The sequence below is a fragment of the Lygodium microphyllum genome, chromosome 30, assembly GCF_053477565.2.
Source record: "Lygodium microphyllum isolate KBCC chromosome 30, Lygodium_microphyllum_v1.1.10, whole genome shotgun sequence".
Taxonomy (NCBI): domain Eukaryota; kingdom Viridiplantae; phylum Streptophyta; class Polypodiopsida; order Schizaeales; family Lygodiaceae; genus Lygodium; species Lygodium microphyllum.
The window spans coordinates 66,051,179-66,064,998 of NC_141164.1; the positions used below are offsets into that span (position 1 = coordinate 66,051,179).

Below are 13,820 nucleotides of genomic sequence, written 5' to 3' on the forward strand. Positions count from 1 at the left end.
TGTTTGGAGAGCAGTTGCAAATGTGAACCACGGTTTTGAGTGCCTCTCCCCAAAATTCATGAGGGAGATTAGCAGTGGACAGCATGCACTGCACTCTTTCACATAAAGTCCTATTATATCTTTCAACCAACCCATTTGAAGAAGGGTTGTAAGGAGCTATAAGTTCCCTCTTAATTCCATGCAAGTCAAAAAATGACTTGAATTTAGTAGATGTGAACTCATCCCCATTATCAGTTCTCAAGCATTTCACCTTTCTACATGTCTGAGTAGTCACAAATGCATGAAAAGTTTTAAAAACAACAAACACTTCACTTTTCTTTTTCAATAGGTATACCCAAATCTTTTTGGAACAATCATCAATAAAGGAGATAAAATATGCAACATCACCCAACAATTTCACGGGCATACTACATACATCAAAATGCACTAAGTCCAAGACATTGGACTTACAAGAGACACCAGAGTAAAATGAATTTTTTATTTGCTTTCCAAATTGATACTCATTTAAAAATTCAAGTCTAGAGCCTTTTTCATCAACCCTCTTCAGAGAGAGGTAAGGACATCAAGTCCTTTCTAGCTCATATGGCCTAATCTCTTATGCAATAACTCCAAATGACAGCCAATCTCACCAATAGCAAGAAACTTGTCATTCAAAGCTTTACAGTGCAAACAATACAAAGTGCACTTCTTGGTTCCTTTTGCAATCAACATGGAACCCTTTTTCACTTTTCACAAACCACCACCAAACAGTGTAGTGTAACCATGCAAGTCAAGCTGACCAACAGACAGTAAACTCTTTTTAATACCAAGCACATATTTGATATCTTTCAACACAAGCTCTTGCCCATTATCTAAAGACAAGTGTACAAAGTGTCAATCCCATCAATTCTACAAGCATGGTTATTTCCAAGATACACCTTTCCATAACTGCCTGCATTGAACATAGGAAAACACTCCAAGCAAGGAGTTATATGGAAAGAGGCACCAGAGTCTACATTCCAAGTTTGAGTGACACCATCATCAATTGACAAAAGTACATCAATCACATCAGTCTTGGTAATCTGCATATCCTGCATGTGACATACAAGGGCATCATAATCAACTGCACATAATACATCAACCTATGCATTCGAAAGCTCCTCTATTGACTACACTAGAGGTCACATTGGCCTTTTCCTTGCCTTTGGCTATCTCAAATACATCTATCTTATCCTCCTTTTTCTTTTTGTCTCTTGCATTCTTCTTTCTCTCTTGTTTCTTCTTGTAATATCTACAATCAGGCTTCTTGTGGCCCTTCCGACCACAGTGATAGCAAGTAATGTCACTCTTTTCCTTTCCTTTGCTTTTGCTTTTGTTTCTCTATCTTGCATTTGCATTTTTCTTTTTAGCACTACCTCTTACATTATAAGTTGAGTTGCTACCTTCTCTACTAAACATACGTCTAATTTCTTCATCCAAGATTGAACGTCTCACCCCATCATATGAAAGATTGGGGTTATTGCTAAGAGAAACCACCAAGGTCTCCCAAGAATCAAGTAGTGTATTATCAAAAACTTCGCCCTCAACTTATCATCAAAATCCAAATTTGCATCCTTGAGTTGATTTAAAATGCTTGTAAACACACTCAAGTGATCAGATACTGCAAGCTTTGACTCATCCAGTTGCATATTCACCAACTTGCGGATTAAATGCACCTGATTAACAAGTGTGGTGATCTTATAGGTAGATTTGAGCTTCTCCCATATTGCATAACCTATATTTAAACCCTTAATGTCTCTTAAAGAGTCATCAATGACACCCATCTTAATGTAAGCCATAGCCTTTTTGTTGACTCTGGCCCAATCTGCATCAAATATTTGTGCAGGTTTATCTTCATGCAAAGCATCCTCGCAATCCTTTAGAAACAATATACCCTGCATACAGTATTTCCAAAGGTCAAACCCATGACCATCAAACTCTTGATGTCTGAACTAGAAGAAGTTGCAACCATTTTATCACGAACACGAGTAAATGCCCTGGACTACAGAAGCACAAGCTGAACCAGCAAACACACTGTTGTTCTTTCTCAAACAATAATAAATCTCTATTGTTTGTACATGAACCAACCCACCACACGAGCAAAACCTGCAGAAATTTACCAAATTTTGCACAAAACCCCAAAATTTCAAGTCCAGTAGTACATAAATGTCAGCCAATCTAACCCAGCTGAGAAAAATTTTACCAATACATGAAAGACCCTAATTTGCGTACATGCTCCTGGATGGTTCTATTCATCCACTCAGCCAAACCATTCTAGGGGGGATGTAGGGGGCGGTCAACTGACACTTAATACCCCTCTCATCACATAACAGCTCAAAAGCACGTGAGACATACTCACCCCCATTATTTGTCCTTAGGCATTTGAGCCTATACCCAGACTGGTTCTCAACCAATGCAAGCCATCTCTGAAACTCATTCAAGATATTGGATTTAAGCTTAATGGGATAAGCCCAAACTTTTCGTGAAAAATCATCTATGAACGTAACAAAATACTTCGCACTACCCATAGACTGACAAGGCATGAGCCCACAGACATCCGAATGTACCAATGCCAAGGGCTCACTTATACGTGGCGTACCAGACTTCTTATGCGTAGACCTAGTCTACCTGCCATAAAGACAATGCTCACATGAATCAAAGCATGTATAATCAAGGGACGGTAAGTACTGCAAACCAGAAAGCATTTTCATTCCCTTCAAAGACATATGGCCCAAATGGGCATGCCAAAGAGATACATGTGGGATAGAACCCATAGACAAAACATGATCAAGGGAGAAAGCAGATACAATCAAGGGATAGAGGCTGCCATCCTTGGCACCTCTCGCAATCACAAGTCTGCCACGAGTGATCTTCCATGCAGAGTCTCCAAAAGATACATGATAACCTGCGTTATCAACGCTGTCTAGCTGACAGGAGACTGCGTGTCAAAGTAGGTACATGACATACATCCTACATAACAAAATTGTTGCCAGAAGGAAACTGTAGCCTAACATCACCAATACCCATAATATCAAGAGAGTTGTCATCACCCAAGCACGCAGAACCCGAAACAGTATGGTATGAATAAAACCACTCTCGACAAGGTATTACATGAAAGGATGCACATGAGTCCAACAGCCAACACTGTGCATACATAGAGTGTATCTCTATCATTTGCGAAGCATTAGAAGAAGCTGCAAGGATATAATCATCATCATCAACATCCTAAGGCTGCATAACATTAATCTCTTCAATTTTAACGCTGGACTTTGCATGCACTATGCTGCAATCAGAAGACTTATCCTGCACTTTGTCTTTCCCCTTATCTTTGTGCCTTTCATTGCGCAGTTCATGGCATTAGGGCCGACTTGGACCGAGATTTCTGAGAATCCCGTCCACGGCCACTGCCACTGCCACTGCCATGCTTTCCATATCCATCATTCCTGCCTCTAACTATCATAGCATGCGATGCATGAGAGGCATCCAAATTCTTACAGTTAACCTCTTCCTGCAGAAGAGCACTCTCAACATCAAATAATTTCAAGGTAGCAGCAGAGGCACATAATGCAGTGCGAAATACATCCCATGACTCATTAAGAGCACCAAGCAAGAAAAAATGAGTGACATCCTCTATAAAAGTGATGTCCTGCGAAGTCAAGTTCTTGAGTATAGCATGGAACTGGCTCAAGTGAGCAGACATGGTCACATTCTCCTTCATGTGCAGATCCATAAGCTGCTTCAGCCAATACATCTGACTTGTTGGACTTTTCTTATCATAGAGATTCTTGATTTTATCCCACAACTGCCATGCACTCTGTTCTTCCTCAAATACATTGTAATGAACCTGTCCTGTGAGAGATAATACAATAGTGGACTTGCATAACTCATCAAGCTCAAACCATTCCTCATCTGGCATAGTTGCAGACGCCTGCCCTCAATGGTTTGATCTGTGATTTCTACACCAATACCTGCCAAATCTGGCTCTTGCAATAAGAGTAATTCGTACCATCAAGCTTAGTGATGTTGAAAATAGCATGATCTCAGTGGACGAACTCACCATAATGCAGGCTAGAAGACTGTAGACAGTTCAAAACTGCTTGATGTTTACTACAGAAAATGACCAAAAAATCACCAAAATCTAGAGAAAATGGCGAGAAAAGTGTAACCAAAGCTGCTGCCCACCAAGTACTAGTGAAAGTACATCATTTTAAAATATTTCAGTATGAAAAATCCATGTCAGTCCGGAGTTATATGCTTGCTGTAATAAATGACAGCAGGGTACTGTGAGAGTCAATTTCTGACCAAATCACTACACCAAGTCAATAAATGACAACCAAGACATGACCAGCTATAAACAAGCATAAATCAGCACCAAACAGTCATCAAGACCTTAAGAAAACACCCAAACATGTCACCAAAGCATCCGTCAGTGAGTAGGCATACCCCCTAGACAATAGGAAAAAGTATACATAACACTTGTAAGACCTGACACCAATAGGTGTATGCTCACAAGAGTGCAAAGCCCAAGCCCAGGTCAAAAGCAACTCCAAGATATCAGTGCATGAACCATGCAACATTTCAGTGTAAGAGATCCCAAAGTCTCAAGTATCTACAAAATGCTCAAAATAGCATAAACCTCCTGCTCAATATCGGTCAACCAAACAAGATGCTCCCACTGGCACAAAAGGCGGATAAACGAGCTCAACAGCTCAATCAAACAAACTCAGAGTACCAAAGACAGGTAACCAAGACAATGCCTCAATAGCATCCAAGGTCGTAATGGAAAAAGCCAAGTCGTAACGGAAAAATCCAAGTCAATGTCCAACTGCTCAAGGGAATACTCAAATGAATGTTGAGACGAGCTTAAACAACTGCCATCCACAACCAAAGCATAAAGCATTCACTAAGACATCATAACCCATACTAGGTAGCCTAGGCATAAACCATGTCATAGATGAAATGCCAGCTGCAAAGAAGTGATAGTCAAACCCAAATCGAGCTCTAATCTCAGCTCAAAAGCATTTCGGAGCATAAACAAGACATGTGGCATAGTCCAAATACATCATGACATCATACTGAGTAGCTGGGAGCACCCCGTGACCAATAGGCATAACCCAACTATAGCATAAATAGCTTCAGCCCTTAAGTTTTCAGTAGCATATAACCTCTGTAAACTGAGCAAATAAGTGCTCAATCCAAGCTCAAATCCATAGGCAAACCATAGGCATACATTTCCGTATGTATAGGCACCAACCAAGCATAATCGAACATCAAATGCCAAGATCTGTAAGCATAAAATTGAAGTAACACGTGGCTGCCCTGTTTTGGACAGATCTGGGATTATTCAAAACAGTCAATGGCTGAGCTAAATCAACTCCAAATACGTTTCACATAAGAGGCATAACATCCACAAGTGATCCGGTATCAATAGACATGAGTAGAAGCATCACATAAGCCATAAGCATACAAATACATACTGTCTCAGACCTGAAATCTGTTGCAGAATATTCTGTCATCAGAATTTGGCAAATCCGACATCACCATCGCGTGTCTGGAGCGTGCCAAAACCCCAACTTAGACTCTTACCTTACCTGAATCGAGTTCCGAATGCCCGAGATATGACAAAAAGAGTGATTTTTGGGCCAGATTTTGAAACAGGCGCAAAAAAAAAACGTGAGCTGGCTAAGGGGATCTGTTGTCCCACGTATCAACAATAAGGCCCAAAGGGGGCAAAATGGGGGCCAAAGAAGACCTACACCAAGCCTCAGCAAGCCTTGATAGGCTAGAAGCAAGATCCAGGTGAAAAAAGCTCCAAGAGGTGTGAGTTATGGCTGCCCACAACTTGTGAAAACCCTGTTTACCTAGACCTGTGGACTGAAGTAAAACTCTAAAATAATGAAGCAATAACTCAATGTCAATGCCCTAATGGTGCCTCAATAGACCGGGAAGAAGCTCGAGAAGCCGAGGAGTGACGAGAGCTCAAGAGAATGAGCTATGGCTGCCGGGAAGGAGACCCAATGCAACTGGGGAGTCGATGGGAAGCTGAGAATGCCACGAGCCAAGCTCAAGAGCCGAAAAGTCGTTCTCTGATACCAGTTGAAAGGTGAGAAGGATCGAAGCTTGCACTCGAGAGCTATGGCGGGAGAGCAAGAGCAAGAAAGAGAGAGACAAGAAATGGGAACTCCAACAATCACAATGTGTGACTGGGCCTTCCTTTATTCAAACTGTCACTAATGTGCAAATCACTTCATGGATTCGATATACATGCTAAGTCGCCCTATCCCATGGTTGCCAGTGAGAGCGGATTTTTGAAACCGATTTCAAACGAAAAAAAACCCTGAGAGACGTTAAAGAGCAAATTTTTGCAAAAAATGAGTCAAGTTTTGATCAGTGAGCTAGAATTTTCCTAGATAGATTTCGATGCCAAAAATCCAACACAAGTGTCCGTTCATTGAGGGAGTGGGGGACGTAGTTTTTTTTATGCCCCTTCAATTCACCAAGTGTGGCTTTCCAACTCGAGCAAGATCATCAGAGATGAAAGGCATACCCCCACTCTACGCGTTGAAGGCTTCAATTTGATTGTATGCATACGCAATATGATACAAGGAATGAAAATCTCTGATTTTAGTCTTTCTCTCTATTATTTCTCTCTTGTCTCTGTACCTTGTTCCTACGGCTTAATCTATCTAAGAGGGGTGGGCTAAAGCAATAGATTTTGGGTATGTGATAATGTTAAAGTGTTATGAAGTGTAAATCAAAGGTTGAGAACGTGTCACCGGCCATGGAAAAGCATTAGCAGCTTCTCAACTTTGAAATACATGTGGATTTCTATTAAATTAAATGCGTAAGTGCTCCATTTTACCATTTTATAATAAATCTTTTGCATATATTATGAAAATTTGTCTAGAATGTTTTAATATGATCTCTAGTGCTTGAGAAATCAGAATTCACAAGGGGTCATATGAAGTATAATGTTGTATCTTGGTTCATGCAAGCTCTACATGTCTAAAAATTTTAAAAATCAATAATTAATAATAATAATATCAAAAAATATAGATTTTATATGAAAAAATAGATTTTATGCATCAAAAATTTATAAAAAATTATGAATGTATTTGTGAGTATATGATGGGGCTAGGACATGAGATTTAGCCTCATTCTATCTTCATTTTTATATTAAAGTGTGTATTTATTATTTTCTATATACAAAAAACACATGAAAAATACTCTTTATACCTTCCAACAAATACAAAACCATAAACGATAGGGAAAAAGGATTATAAGAAGTTAAGAATCCATTGAAACCTGATTTTATGCATATCTTGACATATAGGGTGAAATTATGAAAAGAATTACTTGTGTACAATCCATGCTATTTGATCTATAAGTTTACATGTTTGTGCACTTAAGGGTATTCACCTTTGTATTGCATTACATATACATGATATTGGAGAAACAAATCTTAGATGCATAGCACTTGTTTTTGAGTGAGTGACCTATGTTGAATGTGAGGAGTCTTATGCTGTAGAATAGTATGTTCGTTTCCTTTAGGGCCTAATTTGGTAATGATTGAATTATCTCTTAGAACAAATATCAAGAGAGAACTATGTTTTGCATGTGCTTTATTTTAAAACAGTTCATCTTGAGGCTAATCCTTGTGATGTAGGAGGGCTGTAGTGGGGCCATAGCAATCAGCTGGGGGGTGCTCCCTATGTATGTGATACGAGGTGCTAGAAACTGATATGTTTGGGAACTCCAATTGCTTGGAGTCATGAAGGGTGACACATTCTACTACACTTTAGAAATAGTATTTACAAATGCATTTTTTTGTTAAATCGGTTCATAGTGTTTATACACTCCTAGCCGCAAGGCTATGGGGTTGTTTCGATGAGTTTAGGAGGCTCAGCCAGAGCCCTAGAGCCAATGTCGAGCCCTTTTTTTGACCCAACATTGATCAGTATGATAATTGGCAAATGTGTGTTGATTATCATTAACTATGTGAACATAAACCAATTGCTTAGTCCGTCTTTTTTGAAATCCTTCATAGGTGCATCTTCAAAAATCAATTATTATCATTAATTATGTCACACCCTTTGCACAAGAGCTATCAGTTTATTAACCTAGAATATATGAGACTCACTACATATTATTATGCACTTCTAGAAAACTTGTGCATCCAACAATCATCTCTTTTATATGAAATCCTAAAATTATTTTGTCATTTTCACCCTCCATTTAACAAGGTTTCCATCTCTATATTTTGGACAAACTACACTTGGACATTAGATCTACTAGCTTGATCTCCCTCAATGTATCTCACCTCCCCATGGAAAAGGGAGGACTTGCTTGCTCAACTATTGCCCAAACATCTAGTGTAGGATCATGGGGCTAGTCCCCTTTATAATGCTCATCCACAATCTAACAATGGATATTAGATATATTGCAAAGCCAAATAAATTCTTCTACCAATCTACCTAGATATTTGTAATGTCACCAAAAGCATGGTGCATGTACTCCTTGAGTATCCCTTCTATTTCTCTCGTTTAAGAATCTTCCACATCTTTCTATGCATCCATCCAAGACCCCAAAACATGTAACTTTTCTTCTTGGATCGGTCCTTCATCTCACACAATCTTTACTACCATTCTTTCTTTTGGCATGTCCACTTTTTGTTCATTACTTATATCATGCCTAGTGTTCATTGTAATAATAATGTACTCTAGCCTATGGCTACTAGGATCACATGAGGCTGACCAAGCATAGGCCTAGTGTTCATTACTTATATCATGCCTAGTGTTCATTGTAATAATAATGTACTCTAGCCTATGGCTACTAGGATCACATGAGGCTGACCAAGCATAGGCCTTTTCTTGCAAAGACTTTTTGACTAACATTGATTTTGTTCATGTGTGCTCTATTTACACCCATTTCTTGCATAGAAGATTGTGTCAAGTCAACCGATCTTTTTCTAGAAGAAAATCCCACACACTAGTTATAAAATCTTTCAATCATGCCTTGCAAATCCAATGCCAAGTCTATTTTCAAATATGCAATGTATTTCACACTTTGAAGAATTTCCATCAACATATTTATATTAGTTGCCTTAAACAAAGTGATAATTTTTATATAACTTATAGTTGCTCTCATACTTGTATATTTTGCATTGGTAGTTAGAACCAAAACACAAGAGTTAGCTTGGGAGACAAACCATGCACCCCAATGGAATGCTCTAGACTCCCACCAAGAAGTCATTTTTCCAATGTTGATATCACACTCTCAGTAGCCATCGCATGGTCGGCATTCCAAAACTTTCTTATTTTCTTTTTGTAGATCTCTGCAAAGCAATATCTAAAGGTGCATTTCTCCACTTTTAGCACAAGCATTTATGATCCTCTTGGAAGGGAAACATATAATTTTTAGTGTTCCTCACCATGCTTTGCTCCCAATGGAATATAGAACTCCTTTTTCTATCTGACACTCTTATTATCACCTCCAAAAGTACACTATGTGGACAATCATCCAATTAGCATTGGCCTCATTTTCCATAAACCTCTGAATTCCATCTTTTCAAATTCTTTACTTTAAACCACATCATTTAACATTTTTCAAAACTCAATCTACGCATATTTTTTCTCCATAATGAACTCGCGTGTTGCTATGGACAATGGCCCCCATATGTATGGGTCATATATATGTCCAGACATTGTTGGCCAACTTTGAACCTTCTGTAGATAATCAAAATGCACTACATGTCTTGCATATTTCCATCGAGTCACATTTTATTAAGTCCAATCCACTTCCAAACATGAAATATTAGAAATGGCCCAAAAGTTCCTTGGCAAGTTATAACTTTGCCTTTTATACTTAACCCTAGTAGGCTAGATATTGGCTAAGGTATTAAGGCATTTTTATTCAATTACTAGCCATCCCGGCCTAGAAGAGCTTTGTCCTCAAAGGTGAATTTGGTACACGATACAGGATGAATACAAGGATAGCTTGAAATAGATGAAGTCATGCTGAAATTAAACTCCATGCTAAAGAACAAATAAGTTGATGAAGAAGGACCATATAAGGAAAACAAATTGTTGTAGGCTATCCAAAACAAGTTGCAGTACAAATTTGACAATATCTTGAAGTAGAAGTGTCCAATTTCCATGTGCAAGCTATAGAAATATAGAGGACAATAAGTAGCATCCAACCGTGCCATCAAAATCTAATTTTGATGAAGATAAAGCAATTAATTTCAGCACAAAATTTTACTGCAACAAGTTGATTATTGCTCAGTGACTGAATTGTCCTCTTGAAGAAGCCATAGAAATTGTTCCAAATACGAAGCATGTTGCCAAGAAGGCCCTTCTATAGGCAAACCCTTCCACTTTATAAGATATTCTACAAGAACTCGGTCCATAGAACCTTCTTTTGTTTACCAACAGTCTTTTTAGGTTCATAAATTATCAAACCGTCTTCATCAAGGGGAGGTAGCTCTTCAAGAACTTAGAAAGCAAGGCCAACATACTTCTTGAGCTAAGATACATAAAAGACATTTTGGATACTTATAGTTGAAGATAAATAGTTGATAGGCAAGATCCCCAACTCGCTTAATTATTTGGTATGAACCATAATACCTATGAGCAAGTTTATTATGTCCTCCCTTAAGAGAAGCATAACAGGATTTTGGAACTTTCAAGAAAACCCATTCACCTTTGTCAAACTCCACATGTCTTCTTTTCTCATTCGCATAGGCTTTCATTGTCTCTTGAGATTTTCTAATGTGATCCTTGCATTGCTTCATGAGAGTCTCCATCTTCTCCAACTCTTCATGAGCATGAGGATTCACACCATCGTGAAACAATGCGGAAGGCACTTGAACCTTATAGCCATATAGTCAAAAGGAGACATTCCAATACTCATGTGATGAGTATTATTATAACAAAACTCCACAAGATAAAGCCAATGGTCCCATGTGTTTTGTGTATCATGGCAAAAATGATGCAAGTAAGCCTCTAGCTATTTATTGACCCTTTCCATTTGCCCATCGATTTGTGGATGATAAGCCATACTAGGAATCAAAATAGTTTCCATAGAATAGAACAAACTCCTCCAAAAGCTACCCATAAATTTAGTGTCACAATTGGACACAATCTTCATTGGCATTCCATGAAGCTTAAAGATACATTCCATAAAATAATTAGTCACTTGCTTTGATGTAAATTGAGCCTTGGTTGGGATAAAATGGGTTGATTTAGTCAATCGGTCTACCACCACATAAATGCTATTTCACTTGTATTTTGCGAGAGATGCACTCTTCACCTTTAGGGGACATTATAGTTTATTCAAAACATCTTACAATATCCATAAGAGCTTTTATTGGAAGGGTATTTGGAAAGATGTTAAAGACTATGTGTCATGAGATGCCTTACGTATCAACAAAATAAGGATTTCTACCCATAAATTTAGTGTCACGATTGGACATAATCTTCGTTATCATTCCATAAAGCTTAAAGACACATTCCATTAAATAATTAGTCACTTGGTTTGGCGTAAATTGAGACTTGGTTGGGATAAAATGGGCTGATTTACTCAACGCATCTACCACCACATAAATGCTATTACACCCGTATTTTATTATAGGAAATCTCGTTATGAAATACCTACTAATATCAGTCCACTTCCCATGAGGAATAGGTAGTGCCTAAAGCAAACCACCAAGTAGAAGCATGCAATCCTTATTTTGTTGATACGGAAGGCATCTCATGATACATAGTCTTTAATATCTCTCCAAATACCCTTTCAATAAAAGCTCTTATGGATATTATCAAATGTTTTGAACAAACCATAATGTCCCCTAAAGGTGAAGAGTGCATCTCTCGCAAAATGTGATCTTTGAAAGATAATTGAGAAGTCATGAAGACTCGTCCCTCCTTGATACCATAAAAGACCATTGTTTTCATAGAAGAGAACAAACTCCTCCAAAAGTTACCTATAAATTTAGTGTCACGATTGGACACAATCTCTGTTGGCATTCCATGAAGCTTAAAGACACATTCCATAAAATAATTGGTCACTTGCTTTGGTGTAAATTGAGCCTTGGTTGGGATAAAATGGGTTGATTTAGTCAACCGGTCTACCACTACATAAATGCTATTCTATCAGTATTTTATTATAGGAAATCCCATTATGAACTCCATACTAATATCAGTCCACTTCCTATGAGAAATAGGTAGTGGTTGAAGCAAACCACCAAGTAGAAGCATGGAATCCTTATTTTGTTGATACAGAAGGCATCTCATGACATAGTCTTTAACATCTCTCCAAATACCCTTCTAATAAAAGCTCTTATGGATATTATCAAATGTTTTGAACAAACCATGATGTCCCCTAAACGTGAAGTGCATCTCTTGAAAAATGTGATCTTTGAAAAATGATTGAGAAGTCAAGAAGACCCGTCCTTGATACCATAAAAGACCATTGTGCCACTTATAATTTGGATACTCCTCTCCTTTGCCTTACTGCAATTCATTTATCATTTTGGATGCTTGCTTGTCAAGCATATACTCTTTTTGAATATCATGAATCCAATCCTTATGCATGGTTGAAATGGTAGAAATAGAACATGCCCACATTCTTGATAAGACATCTACTATCACATTATCTTTCCCAACCATATAGGATATCTCCAAATCATATCCTTGAAGAGTAGCTAACCATCTTCGTTGCTTAGGAGACAAATTTGGTTGTGAAAGGAAGTATTTCAACATATGATGATCGCTTTTGATCTTGAAATGACTGCCATAGATATAATTATGTCACTTTTTAATAGCGTGTAATATTTACAATATCTCTTGCTTAGTGACATGTAATTGATGCTCCTTGTCATCAAGCTTTTGGCTTTCATAAGCTATGAATCCATGATCTTGACACAAAACAACTCTAACTCCTCTTCCACTAACATCCGTACATATGATAAACTCCTTAGAGAAATCTAGGCATACAACGATATGTGCTTAAATTAAAATATATTTCAGCTCACTGAAAGTTTTATCGGTTATGGACTCCCAAAAGAAAGCCTCTTTTTAAAGCCTATCCATCAATGCATCCACCAGATGAGCATAATTCTTGATGAACCTCTTATAGAAAGACGATAATCCAAGGAAACCTCTCAAAGAAGTCGCATTTGTAGGAGTAGATCATTCTTTAACACATTTCACCTTGTTGGGATCAACTCTAATGCCTTGTCTCCCACAATATGACCTAAGTATTCCACTTCATCTTCCATGAACGAACACTTTGTCATCTTAACAAAGAGTGTGTATCTTCATAATGTGTCAAAGACCTCTCGTACATGCTTCAAATGCTCATCCTTGGACTTGCTGTAGATAAGGATATCATCAAAGAGAACAAGGACTATTTTGAACAAGGGCTATAATATTTTCTTCATGAGGGCTTAAAAAATAGTGGGTGCATTGAAAAGTCCAAATGGCATAACCAAGAAGTGGGTGCATTGAAAAGTCCAAATGGCACATGCGAAGTGATCCATCTTTTTTCTTAACACTTAGAGCACGAAAGAGGCAAACGATGATTGACTTGGATGAATTAAACCCATTTGCAACAACTTTGTGACTTGTCACTCCACCTCTTCCCTCTCAGACTTGGACAAGCAATAGGGAGGTTTGTTGATAGGCTTTGTGGTTTAGGCAACAAGTTGCTAGGATAGTCAACGTCTTGCTTTGGAGGCAAAGATGATGATAGCTAAAACAAATCCTTGTATTCCTCTAATAGCTCTTCCAATCTTAGATCCCTTT

At 38.2% G+C, this 13,820-nt stretch overlaps 1 protein-coding gene across 2 annotated transcripts in view; it reads right to left on the bottom strand.

Moving 5' to 3' along the window:
- Positions 1-960: 960 nt before the first annotated feature.
- Positions 961-13,820, bottom strand: part of LOC148009949 (pentatricopeptide repeat-containing protein At3g09040, mitochondrial-like) — a 52,852-nt gene continuing 39,992 nt past the window's right edge. The window contains exon 2 of one of the 2 annotated variants that reach the window (XM_087672539.1): positions 961-1,913. The gene's annotated coding sequence lies outside the window, so the exon portion shown is untranslated. Of the gene's footprint in view, positions 1,914-2,012; positions 2,125-13,820 lie in introns of those variants that run through there. The other variant, XM_087672541.1, reaches the window with a different exon arrangement.